General features: G+C 38.8%; 1 long non-coding RNA gene across 1 annotated transcript in view; it reads right to left on the bottom strand.

The window, feature by feature from the left end:
* The window catches only part of LOC116485360, a 74,477-nt gene extending 62,534 nt beyond the window's left edge, over nucleotides 1-11,943 (bottom strand). The window contains exon 1 of the long non-coding RNA XR_004252867.1: nucleotides 11,680-11,943. This is a non-coding gene — a long non-coding RNA (uncharacterized LOC116485360). The remainder of the gene's footprint in view (nucleotides 1-11,679) is intronic.
* Nucleotides 11,944-14,581: the final 2,638 nt, after the last annotated feature.

Genomic DNA, 14,581 nt, shown 5'->3' with positions numbered 1-14,581 from the left:
GCTGCATGCTCTATAGTCTTTAGTTCCTGTTCCAGTTCTAGGTGGGCTACAATGTTTTCTGAATAGTGTTCTGTAAAACTAGCTTACTTTTTTTTTTTTTTTTTTCTCCCTGAAATTCTGCAGGAATATCAAGATTTTCCACAGCATTTCTGTGTCTGAAGTATACATCAATGTTTCTGACAAAAAACAAATGTTAAGCTGACAGACCATTGGTATTTGTGTTAAAACTGGTCTGTGTTACATTGGACAAGGCATTGCTAGACACAAAAAAAAGACAGAAACCACTTTCAAATTTGCTTGCCTGTGATGTGATTATTCCCATTCTACATAACATTTAGCAGGTACTTTGTGCACATGAGAATAGTAGAAAATAGAAATAAAGAGATAACATTAGACATTCCATGGAACAAAGACTCATTTTTTGGTCTATTTTGCTACCTTTAAGGAGTTCTTGTTCATGATTGTGATTTGTGGTCGACAGGAAGTTTATTAATAAAAAGTAAATAATTATTTTGCATCTTGTTGTTAAATCTTGTTCAGTCAGGAAGGACTTGAAAGGTACAAGAAAGCATCTTAGCTTTTCTCCAAGAGAGGGTCCGAAGTCTGGTATTTTCTTTAGTCTCCTCCCATTATAAAAGTTTTGCCCACCAGAAGAAGTAAAAAACACATTACTATACCCAGTAACTAGGCACCATGAGTGAATGTAGGTCAAATTTTTCTTTGTCAATATTTGTGGTAGCTGGTTGTAACAAACATCATCACCTACAGAGCTTATGTATGAACTAATTAAGGGAGAGAATAACATTCTCAATAAGTATTCTAAACCAATAAATAAATAAATAAATATCTGACTTCATCAAATCAATGTCTCAGCTCTATTATGTAGTTTTCACAACACAGTATCTAAAAATTTGGGTTGCATACCCTCAGTCTCTCTAGCCACAACACTGAGATTTATGACAGCATAGATTTCCCATTGGAACAGATGACATATTGCAGCAGAATTTATTAGAGATGCATTTCCCAGGCGCTTTTCTGTACTTTTGCTACTTTCCTCCTTTTCCTTAATGTGACAGGACATCATATGGCTCTGACGCTGAAATTAGCAGGAAGATGTGTAGTTCCTCACAGATCTGGTCTGAATAAATAATAACTCAGACTACTGACCTGTTAAGGCTCCTAGTTGGCAACAACACAGCAAAGCCTGTGATTTCTTTCACTTTGTGCTTCACCATTCCCTGAATTCTAAGCTGCTACATGTCTCTCGTGTTGGACATCAGAGAAGATAATCAGTTGTAGTTTAGGAATATTTTCATTCTAGGTCTTCCATGGAAGTATCTTAGAGTATCTTGGGTTAGTAAGAAGACAGATAGGTATCAAATAACCCATGTGACTAGACAATATATGGCCAAATTAAGAATGCTTAGTTTTCCAGGAAGTGTTTAAATATCAGTTTTTCCATAAATCAGGTTTGTAACAGATGGGTGGAATGTAGGTCAGATGCAGCAGGCATCGTAGTAAGCACTTGCTTTATGGTTTCTCAGATCATTTCTGCATCTCTTGTCACACAATAAACAAAGATTTGAATCAGTTCAGGCTGAGCATTACTGATATGATAAGGGTTAGTGACAGAGCAAACCGGTAATACAAAGGCCAGGATTCTGGCATTAACTTGTGCCTTGGACCAAATTCATGTTGGATACAGATCTGCTGAAGCAGTAGAGTTGCGGGCAGAATTTGCACCATCTTAGTAAGTCCTGTGATATATATGATACCCAAGGGCGCATGTTGAGATGAAACTTTTTCAATCCCAGGACATCAAAGAAAGGACACAGTGGCAGCCTTGACTTTGAATTTCCTAGCTGTTTTTGACTAGTGCAATACTTAAGGTTTTCATGTCTGCCTTCATATTTTGAAAAAAAAGCTGCTTGGGAAACAACCCTCTCTCCTCCAAAACAATAAGTACTTCCCAGTTCTTTCCTTTTAATAACGTATAGCCTCTTTGGCAAACATATAGTGTGTAGAGTTGAAACGATCTGTCTTTACACGTGGTATCCTTCAGAGCTATGAGGTCCCACTATGTAAATCCAACTTAGCTCCCAGGCATGAAGTATGTAACTGCTCCTTTGGAGCTGCAAGGGCCTTTCTCCTGCTAACGTGTCTGCTGCTGGGTCTCCTCTCATGATGTATGCAGAGCTCAATCTGTGCTGCTGAGTCCCTGCAAGTGATTATTCTATTGTTGGGCAGAGAGCTAACAGAGATCATTGCTATGAATTTGATTTAGTTTCATAAGGTATAAAAAAAAAAAAAGTGTAAAGACTCAAAATCATCTGTCATATTACCCTTGTTTATTGAACACCATTCCCTTTAAATGTTTTTCTGACATCTGGCATCTTTTCCTAAATTAGACACCAAATTGCTTGTTCTACATTACTCTCTGTGTTACTAAAACTTTAATCCACAGTGGAAAGGTGAGTCAAGCCCAGGAATTACTTACTCATAGATTTCCAAGTTTGCTTAGTTCTGAGCTGGAGACTAAATATTTGGAGTATTGTCATTAGTTGTTTATATTAGATTTCTTTATGTATTAGGTATATTATTAGAAGTATAGACAAATATTAGATATATTATTTCTTTAAATATTCTACCTTTTGGAACCAGCAAGCAAAGCACTTATATATGTGCTTAATTTAATGGAATTACTATTCTGCTTAAAGATATACATGTATGTAAGTACTTCACTTTCTGATACCCTGGATAGAGCTGTAAATACGAAATTATAGCTACAGAAAGAGAACGATGTGTTGATTTCAAAATCTCTCTCATAGAATACTTTACAGTTTGTATGGAAAATAATTCTTGAACTAGATTCCTCTCTATGGGTAAAAATTGGTTAGGAAATGTCATTGTTTCCTTGATATATCTCTGGGGACTGCTGCTGTTAAGTGAGAGTCAAACCTGTATCTTCCTCTGCAAGTGTTCCATTAAGAAAGTTCCAATGCAGAACCCCTGGCTGGGACCTAAGGACAACATCCACTGGAATGGGAATCATTGGTAATCTTTCCTGGCATAAAATAGTTTTCGGATAGGATCCAACAGGAAAATAAATTTTAAGTCACTGTGGAACAGAGTATCTTTGTGGCTATCCTATTTATTTAAAGGGAGTATGCAAAGTCCTCTTCCCCCTTACACACTAGAAATTTGTTAGAAACGTCTTCACTGGTGACATTTCCAAGCTATTCTGTGGGAATACTCATCCCACAAAGGTCTTTTGAGGCCTTTCTGAAGAATAGCTCCCCGAACTTGTTTTGGCTTTGTTTCTGATTCTTCCTTTCACTCTTCTTTCTTTGTCTCTCTACTGCGTTAGTTTGCTGATTCTTCTATAATATGTCATCAGAATCAGAGAAATTCTGCCATGCACACATGGGATATCATCATATAAGCCTTTGGTGTGGACAGTGCTCTGGCTTCACTGAAAAATACAAAAAGTTGTTTATAACCTACTTATCACTACCCTGAAGGAAGTGCAGCTCTTGCAACTTCTTTTATCTTCAGAGAGATTTAATGTGATCCATCATCCAGTATTTTACGTTGTCATCCTTCTAGACTGCATAGTTTCAGAAAATTATGCTTTGCCTCCCTTCAGCTCTAGGCAGTTAGTGATCTCAGAAAACAGAGATGTATGAGTGAGCTGCTCTTGACTGAAAGGGTCATGCAAAAGGTAACACATTTGTCTCTATTGCAACTCCAGACTGCAGGTTCATTTGACACAGTAACTAGAATGTGATCTGAACTGATCAAATATCAAAATATCTTTGATAGATAATTGCCTGTACAGAATGATTTTGTCACAGGAGAGTTTACCCCACTTTTATGAGAATTGGAAGAAGGATATTGTGACTCATGATTGTATTTGAGCCCTTAACAATGGACTGTTTCATTTGGTTGAATATAACACAAAAACTGTGAAATAAGTGTACCTTCATGTTTAATGACTCATCTCTCATGGATGGAGAGCAACTACCGTTGTAGCTTTCTCTAATTTCAGAGGAGTTGTCAGAAATTAAACCCTTCTCCTTTATACCTTCTCATCCTGTACTCACAGCAAAACTGATTGTGCCTCCTTATTTGATGTTGCTTTGAAACCATGCATAATAATGTATTATCAAAGCATCTCAACTGTGTTTGGCAGGGACATTTTGCAAAGTAGTGTTTTGACACACCATGGGGCAAAAATTGTGCTCTGACTTCTAATTAGAGTTGACATGAATTTGATAAGGGGCAGAGGCAGGGCTGGGACTACAGTTATGAGAGGTGCCTCTGGGCATGTACCTCGCTCCCACCATGAGCACTACCAGTATATCCAAACCACCATGGAGAGTAGAGAGCTACCCTGTGATATAGCTTCTCAGTCACATGACATTTTGTATGTTTCCACCAAATACAAACAAACAAAAAAACAAAAAGCCTTCAAAGCTTAAAACCCCCCTCAAGCACAGAATGGAAATTATAGCCTGACAATGACATTTCTCAGGATTGGCTGTCTCCAAACTAGCACCTGATGGTCACAATTGTTAAGTCATTAATTTCTTTTCTGGGTAATCAATTAGTGCTCTATTTCCTGGGAAGAAAATTTCCCTTTGGACAACAGTGAGAGAGGTTGGATAAATGATAGCAGGTTTGCAGATATTGGACAGCTGCCTAATCCTTAGAAAAGTTTCTGGCAAGATGTGTTTTACATAGGAACATGTCCATAAACATCCATACACGTATTCACTCACATACACAAAGAAGCGTCAGACACAATCAAGGCGTCACTGTTCCCTCTGCTGCAGAGATGGACATCATGCTTAGAACTAATAAACTCCACAGCTAATGCCACCTCAGAAGTGGTAGAGCTGTATAAATCAATTACATTTTATTTATACAGACAAAAACTCTGCAGCTTGAATAAAGATCATAAGCAAAATTTTATCACAATGAATATCTAAATATATCTAATTAGAGCAAAGATAGAGAAGGAGAGAAATAAACAGGCAGACTTTCATTTACTTCATTATTTGTTGTACAGTTTATCCACCCCAACTCTTACAAGTGAAAACTAAAAGATGTTCATAAACCAAGAATTTCTCACAGCACATTTTATTTCTGTTGTTAGAGTGCTGCTCACTTCAATTCAGACTACCGAACATTTATAACTTAAGTCAATTGGTTAAACAAATTCCACCCTTTGTAATCTTAAACTCTGAAAGATTTACTAAATTCTCATTTCCTTCGTTCTTATGTGACTACCATAGTCAGAGGAAAATATGAAAACTGCAGCTGGAAAGATAAGACTTAGATTAAGAGAACCATTACCTCATAACAACACTAAGAGGAGATCACAAGTGTTGAACTCAGTTTGGATGTTACTCAGAGTGGTGGGAAGAGCCTGTGAAACCTCCTGTTGGTGGGCAAATCTCTTCTCCTAATGCAGCTGCAGCACTTAGGTAACCAAAACACAACACTATGCATTTCTTTTTCAGTTAAACATGAATAGTGGTGAATAAACTTTCCCTGAAACTCTTTTTACCACAAAGCATAACATTTCATATTCAAAACTACTGCTCCACGGTCACCCAAAGTCTTCAGGCAAGTGAACATTTTCTATAAGGACTTGGGTCTGAAGAGTAAGTGTGATTCCTGGATATGGTCCATAGGATGGACAGGAAGGGGAGCCTATCCTAAGTGTTATATGGCCAAAGGTAGGTGATGCTGTGCAATTGCTGGTGGTGCTCTTTATGCAGCAACATGCTCCTTGGGGTGTCAGCAAATCCTGAGGCTCCAGCTGCAAAACTGGCCATGTGCTTTAATGCTTTGATATATCAGCCCAGGGTTTTACTTAAGAAGTAAACAAGTTGCCATACTCTAATAGGGGTTTCTCCATGTGAGCAATTAAGTGGTTTTGCTTTTGCAAACTCCCACATGTCAGCTGCAGAGGGAAGGTGTCTTGACTGGAGGAGAGTTGAAGAGGGGAGGAATAACAAATATTTCTATGCTTCTCTGGGCCTGGAGCTGCTGGCAGAGGAGGCTGAGCAATGTTGTCTCTGTTCTCGTTGGAATCTCTAGTTAGTACACCCCAGGGGACAATTACTCAGGCTGTAGCTTTATGAAGCAGTAACATCTCCCAGGGGTCAATCCCTTGAGGTAGGAGAGAGGAATAAGAAAATGGAGGTGACACTGGCTCTGTTTGCCAGTATATTTTCCTGTGTTGGTTCTTTTTGCCTGTTCCTGGAAATGCAAAGGGTCCAGGAAAAGTTGTGGACCTGTATGTACATGCTTTTTTCAGCTTTCCTTTAAAGTTCATCTGAAGTTAGAAAGAAGAATTATCTGAGAATTGATTTTTGCTTCTGTTGAGCTCTGCAATATGTGCCATATTCGATCTTCAGAGAAACTACTTACTCACAGAGGATTGAGCTATTTTTCATACTTTCCTTAGCAGTTTAACTGCACCCAGTGGGTCATGCCTCCAAACACACAAGTCACATGCTCAGCTGAGTACTAGTGGCTTTTGTGACTTGGGTGCTGCTGTAAATAGCTCTTCTTCTACTGCATATATTCTGAACTAAGCACTTTTTACTCACAGAAAAAGAAAGAAAAAAGTATTTTACTTTCTCAATTTCTCGTTCTCTTTCTTTTTAAATTAATATATACATTTTTGTGGATAACTGTTGATTAGGCTTTTTTTTTTTTTTTTTTTTTTTTTCCTTTTTTTCTCTCCAGTCAGATAGAAAGCTCCCAGAGATGTGATTGCTCGTGTTAGCTAATACTGATAGTTATAGGGTAGTAAATGAGAACCATAATGGTTCTGTTGATCAGTGGTTCATATTTCTTGAAGCTGAACTAAGTATCTACAATTGATGACTAATTTTTACAAAATGAATTATAGTCAGTAAAATTTTCTCCTTATTCTGAAGAGGAGAGGTAATTCCTGGACAGTAATGCAACACAAAAAAGTAGTGATTATCCAGTAGTTTGTGATTATCACAGTACTCATCTGCCGCTACTATATTTTCAGCCAACACAGGACCCACTTCTTTGGGTCCCAGAATGACCCACGTGCTGCCTTATAACCATCAGGAAGGAGCGAAGTAGACCCCAGCTAGGTCACATTGTCAACATGTATTCCTGCTGATGTACAATATAATTCACCTGTCTGTAGGAATTTATACCTATAAACCCTACTGTATCAGCTGCCTGCAGGGGTATATCTTTGGTTTGGCAGATTTCTTTCCCACAGTCAGGTAATGTGGCAATGCAGGAGACAACATAGATAACCTAGATCTGTTATTGCACACAACTATCTCATATTAGACTTATAGCCAGGAGCTGTTGAAACAAGAAGGGCTTATATTTGTTTCCTTCAAGTGCTGATGTGAATAACACACCAACACAAAGTAATTAGGAAGGGTGTGAGCATGCTTGACTGAGTTGTGTTTCACAACTCAGATGTGTACTCAAGACTGTTTGCCCTGTCACTTGCCACCGGTGTGTAGTCAAGCTGAACACAATGGCTTGGTCACAGGAACAGGCTGGTAGCTGTGGCCATAGATGTTCTCCTTTTTGTGTCTTTCTTCTCCACATACCATTTGTCTGTCTTGCCTATTCAGACTTTAAGCAATTTTGGGGAAGAGTCCATTTCCAGCAATATGCCACCTGACATGTTGCACTAGGTCATCACCAGCTCATACATGTCCTGAGCCAGAATCAGGATAGTCATATCAACACAGAGTTTGCCCATGAAAACTGTTGTCAAGGCTAATTAAGGAAATAGCATATTGAGAAAGCTAGGTTGTCTCCAGGTTCTTTGTGTTGTGTTGTACCACATTGCTACAGCCTGTTTAGTTGAACAACATTTGGACTACAGGGATGTTGATGTTGATTGGGACTTCTATACACTACTACGATATAAACTAGAGAAATTATCATGTGGTGTCCAAATTATTTATGACAGGGATAAGGTGAACAGCAGTAAGTGTTCAGCAGTACCCTTGGTGCCAAATATGAATCCTTCATGGCCCAATAGTGTATGAGTATGAGGGAGTAAATTAACAGATATTAAAGAAAAAGTTAAAGCAAGTGCAGCACATATATAACTGTAAACCTGTAGTATAATAAATTGGAAACTGGGGGAGAGGGAAGAGAGAGAGGGGGAAAAAAAGTGAGAGAAAGTGGACAGGAAAGATGGAGAAAAACTCAATATTTTCCCCACTTGTAATATATATGTAATTGTAAGTCAGTGCAAAATTCAGAGCTCAGTGCATCTTTGAAGGTATGGAAAGGGGCTAAATTTTCAAAAACTGCCTTTTATTGTTAGATTTGGAAAAAAAGCAGAGACAAAAGTTTCATAAGTGAGAACTACTTTTTATAAGACTTTTGTTTGACATCTAGAAGGTAAAGAACTCAAAAAAAATCCATCTCAATGCAGCTGCTTCATGAACTACAAACTGTATGAAAGTAGATTTAAAATAGTTCCAGGTTATGGCTTATAAAACAAGGCCAGGATAGCTGTTGAGCCCCTGCCTTACGTAATAGAAAAATTGGTTGATTTATACCGAGTCCCTTTAGCTTTGTTTATATCTGGACTTGTGGCAAAAACTTCCATAGTGAGGTATTCCTATTTTCATTTCTGTAACTTACAGCACTTTGTTTTGTAATTTTTATTTTTGGTAATCTCTTCTGTAAACAGAACATCCTGCAGAGACCTACAGTAGTGAGTCCAAAGCAAACAGGACATCAAAAAGCATTATATTTGAAAACACTAGCTGGTGTATGATTAAGATTATGACAGGACTACAGTCTGTAACGTTATATAAGGCTACGCTATACAAACACTTGAAATGAAGAATTTCTCAGACAGTTACTGTTATCTTTGAGGGAGTTTATATTTGGGTTTCTTAGCACCTTATGAGGAACTTTAATAACCTTGCCTTGAGAAATCCCTCCCTTTCCTTTGTATGCAGCAGAAATGAATGTGTAACCAGGCCATGGGGACATCTTTGCACATGGTTTTGCACTCAGCCAAGATACAGTAGACCTCAAAAGCAGATGGGATTTGAGGTAGCCCCAGCTGTAGGCAGCATCCCAGCACACAGACCCATGGGGTCAGTGAGGCCACTCAGACCTAGCTGGCAACTTATTGAGGGCTTACTCCAGCCATGTGAGAGGCTCAGAGTGTGTGTCAGGGCATAGCTCAGTCTGGTAGAGCAGAAATATGTGAGATTTGGCCCATGTAAAAGGTAATTTCCAGTCTAATGCACTTCAGCGATTTCAGTGTTTATCTTGCAGCTTGTCCTGCAATAAGAGGCAATGTTTCGTGATGTGGAGACTTACTGCTTTGTAACTAACATTTGCAAAAAAAATATATTGCTTTGATGCGGATGTCATTCAGTTTAGGCAGCACCCAAGTTTTAACCAGGCCTCAGTCTTATTTGCTCTTATGCTGCAGGAGTGTGTCCCAGGTTATTTAGATGACTTTGCTTTTTCCTTCTTTCATAATTAATTTAATGTGAACCTAAAAATCAGTGCAGCTAACTCTCCCTGGAAAACCCTGTGTCTCCAACATGACTTAGTTCTTCCCAGCTCCTTTTTATCCCTCAGCCTTCTTGCAGAGGAGAGAAATGGCAGTGCAGGAGCTGCTGAAAGAGCATTCCCATAGCCATAATGCTGCTATATTAAGACAAGTGACAAGGTAGCTTTTAAAAATCTCCTGACACTGCTGAAACAGAACATTTGCTCTAAAAACTTGTCTAACCATATTAGTCAAAAGGAACTACTCAACAAAGAACAAATTCCAGTCTCTGTGAAGGCAGCAGAAATCAGGCATTACTTTCTATTGGCTGCAGCACAGTTACAAAAGATTTCCACTTGCAGAGTTAAGATCAGTTTGGGGCCTATATGACAAAACATATTTAAATGACATCTTCCCCCAGGTATAGCTCAAGGATTTATATGGGTAGTAGTCAGGAAGAATAAATATTTGGGGACATTTGAAACTTTTTTTTTTAGACACTGGTGAGATAAAGTCAGCACTTGTGAATTGAAAACAGTCCCAGAGACAGTCCATTGGACATTGCTTTCAGGAAGATTGATTCCTGTCATCTTATCAACCGAGGTGTGTGCTCAGGGAGTGTGCTGGGAGCAGGCAGGCCATTTCCACTGCTGTGGCACAGAAATGAACAGCAGATTATCTGCTCGGGTACAGAAGGTCAGCAGTTGTGCTGCGATCTCGGAATATGTGGAGGACAAATTCCTTTCTGTTACAAGGTACAACCCTCCCTCCCCACACCCCCCCGTGGGTATAAAAAAAAAAAAAAAAAAAAAAGCAATTGGTTTTAATGGAGTGATTCTGGATTTACACTATTACAGCTGAGACCAGAATTTGGTTCATTGTGTGTAGATTTATCTATGAATAACCCTCTTAACCTGTTGGAAAGCTAATGATGGAAAATGTTCCCTATAAAAGTATATATATTACAGCTGTGTAAATATATTAAAAAACCCCAAACTGTCAACAAGCTTGCTGGCAGATGTATGAATGTTTCAACAAGTTCTCTATACTCCACATAGCTTCATTTTTATTCTCTACATAGACACTTGTTCATACACACATGCACACACACATATATAGACTTAACTGTTTAAAGAGTACAAGACTCTTAGGAGAGCTAATTTTGATCAGTTAGCTCCCCCAAACAAACAGGATCCCATTACAGAACAAATGCTATGGGATGTGCTGCATATGAAACACATTTTATAAGCCTTTCCTGGTTGCCAGCTATAAAATTCAGCAGGCAATCTGTGCAATAACTGTAAGAAATAAGAAACAGAGACCTCTTTCTCTTCTTACACATCGTCCAGGGGAGAACAAGAGATGCCCTAGTGACAGCACTGGAGTCTCCCCAAAAATTCCTCAGCAAGAGCATTTGAGCTTCTTGTATTACAGTTGCCATAAGTTGTCTTTATTATAATCCAGGCCAGTAGCAAATTTTTGAGGAGCAAGGAAGAAACAAGGAGTAGGTGTCTTGAAGTCCCACTGCCCCTTGAAATTACTTATGGAGAGATGTAAATTACACACTCAGGGCTAAATCTAGAGATGCAATCCATCCTTCATTTTTATAACTTTGTTTAATCAACAGAGTGACTCCTGACCCAAACATGTATGTCCACTACTTTAGTGGAAAAAGAGGGGGGCGAGGGAGGATTTGACACACACTTCTGGTATTTTTAAAAGCTAATAAACTGGTTAAATCTCTATAACTGAGTAGTTGTAGTGAATAGTTAGTATTTTTGGCAGGACTGTTAAGACATATTTACAGCATGAAATTGGAAAATAAGGTTGTTATAAATAAACTATTCCCAGTGACAGATTAAGAAAATATTGGATATGTACAAAATGACAGCATTAAACAATGAAAGTATTTCCTGAGGAGCTGAGCCTTAGCAAAAGCCACAGACAAAATATTTTTAGTGGCATTCCAACACTCTGTGTTTCAGAGCCATTTATAACAGAGCTCATTATGAGATATTCCTTTCTGCTACAGGGCACAGCTGGATATACCAAAATATAACACTCAGAAAAAGAAATAAAAAAAAAAAAAAAATTAAGAAATATTTACCTATGTGAAAGAGTCACAATACCTGGCTTTACTTTATACAGCTAATTTCTGCTCTTCAATCCACCACGAGTTCAAGAGAATTTTCCCTTATATCTGCATACTTTCAAGCCCTCTTTTCTACCGAGGACTGCTATAAATCCTCGGTCATTCATGTCTTCGGGAGTATAGAAATTCCAGCAAAAGGTTTCAGCCTCTATGTGCAAGCTGTAGTTTCCTGCTCCCTTACCACCCTCCTACAAGACAATGTATATGAACCATCTCTCCTACTGTTCATGCACAATGCATCTTGGCTTCAGCTATTGTGCTGGGCAGCTTTCAAGTAAATCAATCTGCTAAAAGCTCGGGTATACCATCTTGTCTGTTTAGAACACCTAAACCAAGCCACTAAACAAATATCTGTAGTATACCTCTTCAGGTCTAAGATTGGTTGGGGAGGTGGAAAGTGAAAGGAAGAGAGTAAATGTAAAAAGGCAGAGCATTTGAGAGCAGTGCCTGGAATGCTTTCAGAGTACTAGGAGGGAAATGCTCAGAAGAGGCACTTTACAGGCTTTGTAAAGAGTAAAGTAGGCCTTGTCTGTAAAGGGGGCCTGGGGATCCTGGCCAGCTGTGTTAATGTGAAGCGACACCAACAAGGGCATTTTGGCTATTTCTCTCTGGGAGTGTATCCACCTTAATCCTGTGGTGGCCTCCCTTGTCCCTCTGCTCATCACTCAAAACGGAGCTCACGCTAAGCACTTTTGCCTGTACATATCAGTTTTGCCTCCTATAGGACTTACATCTGCTCCCCTGGGATTTTTTTCTTGTTTGTCCCAGCCAGCACAGATGGCATAGCCTATTGCTGGTCCCAGAAATATGCTCAAGGAAGAAGAAGTAGGTTGGGAAAGGGAAGAGAAGTGCCCCCTCTTTGCTCAGGGAAAAGCTCTGTGGAGAGTATGGAGAGGTTTTCATCCAGTTTTCCTTCTTTTCCTCTCCTTTCCTGTGCAAATAGTGTAGATTGGGGGTGGGGTGGGGGGTTGGGGGGAGTGGTATAGACTCCTGCTCTTGCAGCTGCCTTGCTGGTTATGCTCACCCAGAGAGCAGACATGAAGAGAGCTGCCAGCTGGCTTTCTGAGCTACATGTACTGTATAAATGTGTACACTCTTAATATGGTTGCCTTTCTTTCAGAGAATATAAGTTCTTGGGTCTCTGACTGACTGCAACCTAGCACACAGCGTGCCACTTTGTCCTCTGCCCTTTTCTGCCCTTTGTATTCCCCCAGTGTGCTGACTCTACACATAGCCAACACCAGTTGTAATACAGATGAATACAAACCCATGCCACTGTATGATAACAGCCCCATCATAGAACCATGCCACTGTATTACAAGTTGTAGCTATCTAATAAGAAGTATGGGTATTCCCCCCCCTTTTTTTTTCCCTCTCTCTCTTTTCAACAAATATTTATCAATTTATCTATCAAAGGAATGTTGTCCACAACATCAACATATATATATTTGAAATCACAGAATCACAGAATTATCTAGGTTGGAAGAGACCTCAAGATCATCAAGTCCAACCTCTGACCTAACACTAATAAGTCCTCCACTAAAGATCTTGTACTTCTCCCATAAAAGTCCATAGAGATAGCCTGCAGAGCTTTGGAAGGAGCTGAATCTCATTCCAGATGTTTAATAAATAAATAAAAGTCAGTTGATCCAATCAGTGTGATCCAGGTTTTTCATGAAAAATGTTGGATCCTTTCTGGACAACGTGGAAGTGGCAATGGTGTGTATTGACTCTAAGAAGGTACAAGTGTATTCATACCTCCAGCCCCTCCTTCTAAGAAACAACAAACGTGATAGCACATTTTCTGAGCTCCTATAAGGAATTAACAGGCCAGTTCACCTGTGATCCTCCTGCTGTTTTGAAATGTATATGCTTCATGGTGGAAAATGAGTTTTAGAGTCCAAGTTCTCTTATTCAAGGCGAAGTCTGAGGTGGAATTTTTGGCATTTTTACTGACCGATTTTGTTTTCCTGTATGCAATGCCTGATGTTAACAAAGGCTACATCATACACAAAGTGATTGCATTGGACAGAATTTCCTTAAGAGATTGTTCCAATGACTTGAAAATTTTACCAGGGAATCAGATGGTTCCTTACAGTAATTCATTAAATATATATATGCTTTAAAACTGATCTCAGAAGGACCCGTAACTTACTCTAGCCAGATACATTTGGTATTTGTTGCATATTTTTTCTATGAATCACATCATATTTTGGCATTAAGAATCTGATAGTAATGAGGCATGGTTTACATTAGATAGCAGAGGCCAAATTCTATTTGTACATAGTGTAAAAGTAGAATATTTCCTTTGGAACTTACTTCCCTGGTACAAAATTTCACTCCCATTGAATAGAAAACAAGACTGTCAATTTAACTTACTCCACTGAGTGGTATAAATGAGACTAACAACAGAAGACTAATGGTTGAGTCCATAAGTGATGTAGAAACAAAAATAAAGATCAGTAGAAAGAGTACTACATTAAACATTAGTGCATGTTTTCATGAATCTGTATTTATTCTGGGTATGCATGAGAAAAAATTTTTTACTGTGAAGGTGGTTGAACTGGAAGAGGTTGTCCAGAGAAGCTGTGGGGTCTCCATTCTTGGAGATATTCAGAACTTGACTGGTCACAGTCCCAAGCAATCTGATGTAGATGAACCTGCCTGAGAAGTGGCATTGGATGATCTCCAGCAGTCCCTGTCGATCTCAGCTGTTCTGTGATTCAGCAATTCTGTATCTTCAGGGTTCAAAGAAAAATTTAACAAAAGATAAAGCAAACCATTTCCCCAAATTCTGTGCTTTCTCCAGGAACAACTAAAAGCATTTTTTTTTTTTTTTAAATAGTAAATAGCAAAATTGTTGAAGGTAAAAACTAAAA

This window comes from Aythya fuligula, chromosome 1 (assembly GCF_009819795.1).
Source record: "Aythya fuligula isolate bAytFul2 chromosome 1, bAytFul2.pri, whole genome shotgun sequence".
Taxonomy (NCBI): domain Eukaryota; kingdom Metazoa; phylum Chordata; class Aves; order Anseriformes; family Anatidae; genus Aythya; species Aythya fuligula.
The sequence above is the reverse complement of the archived record's forward strand: the minus strand, read 5'-3'. Positions and strand labels throughout refer to the sequence as shown.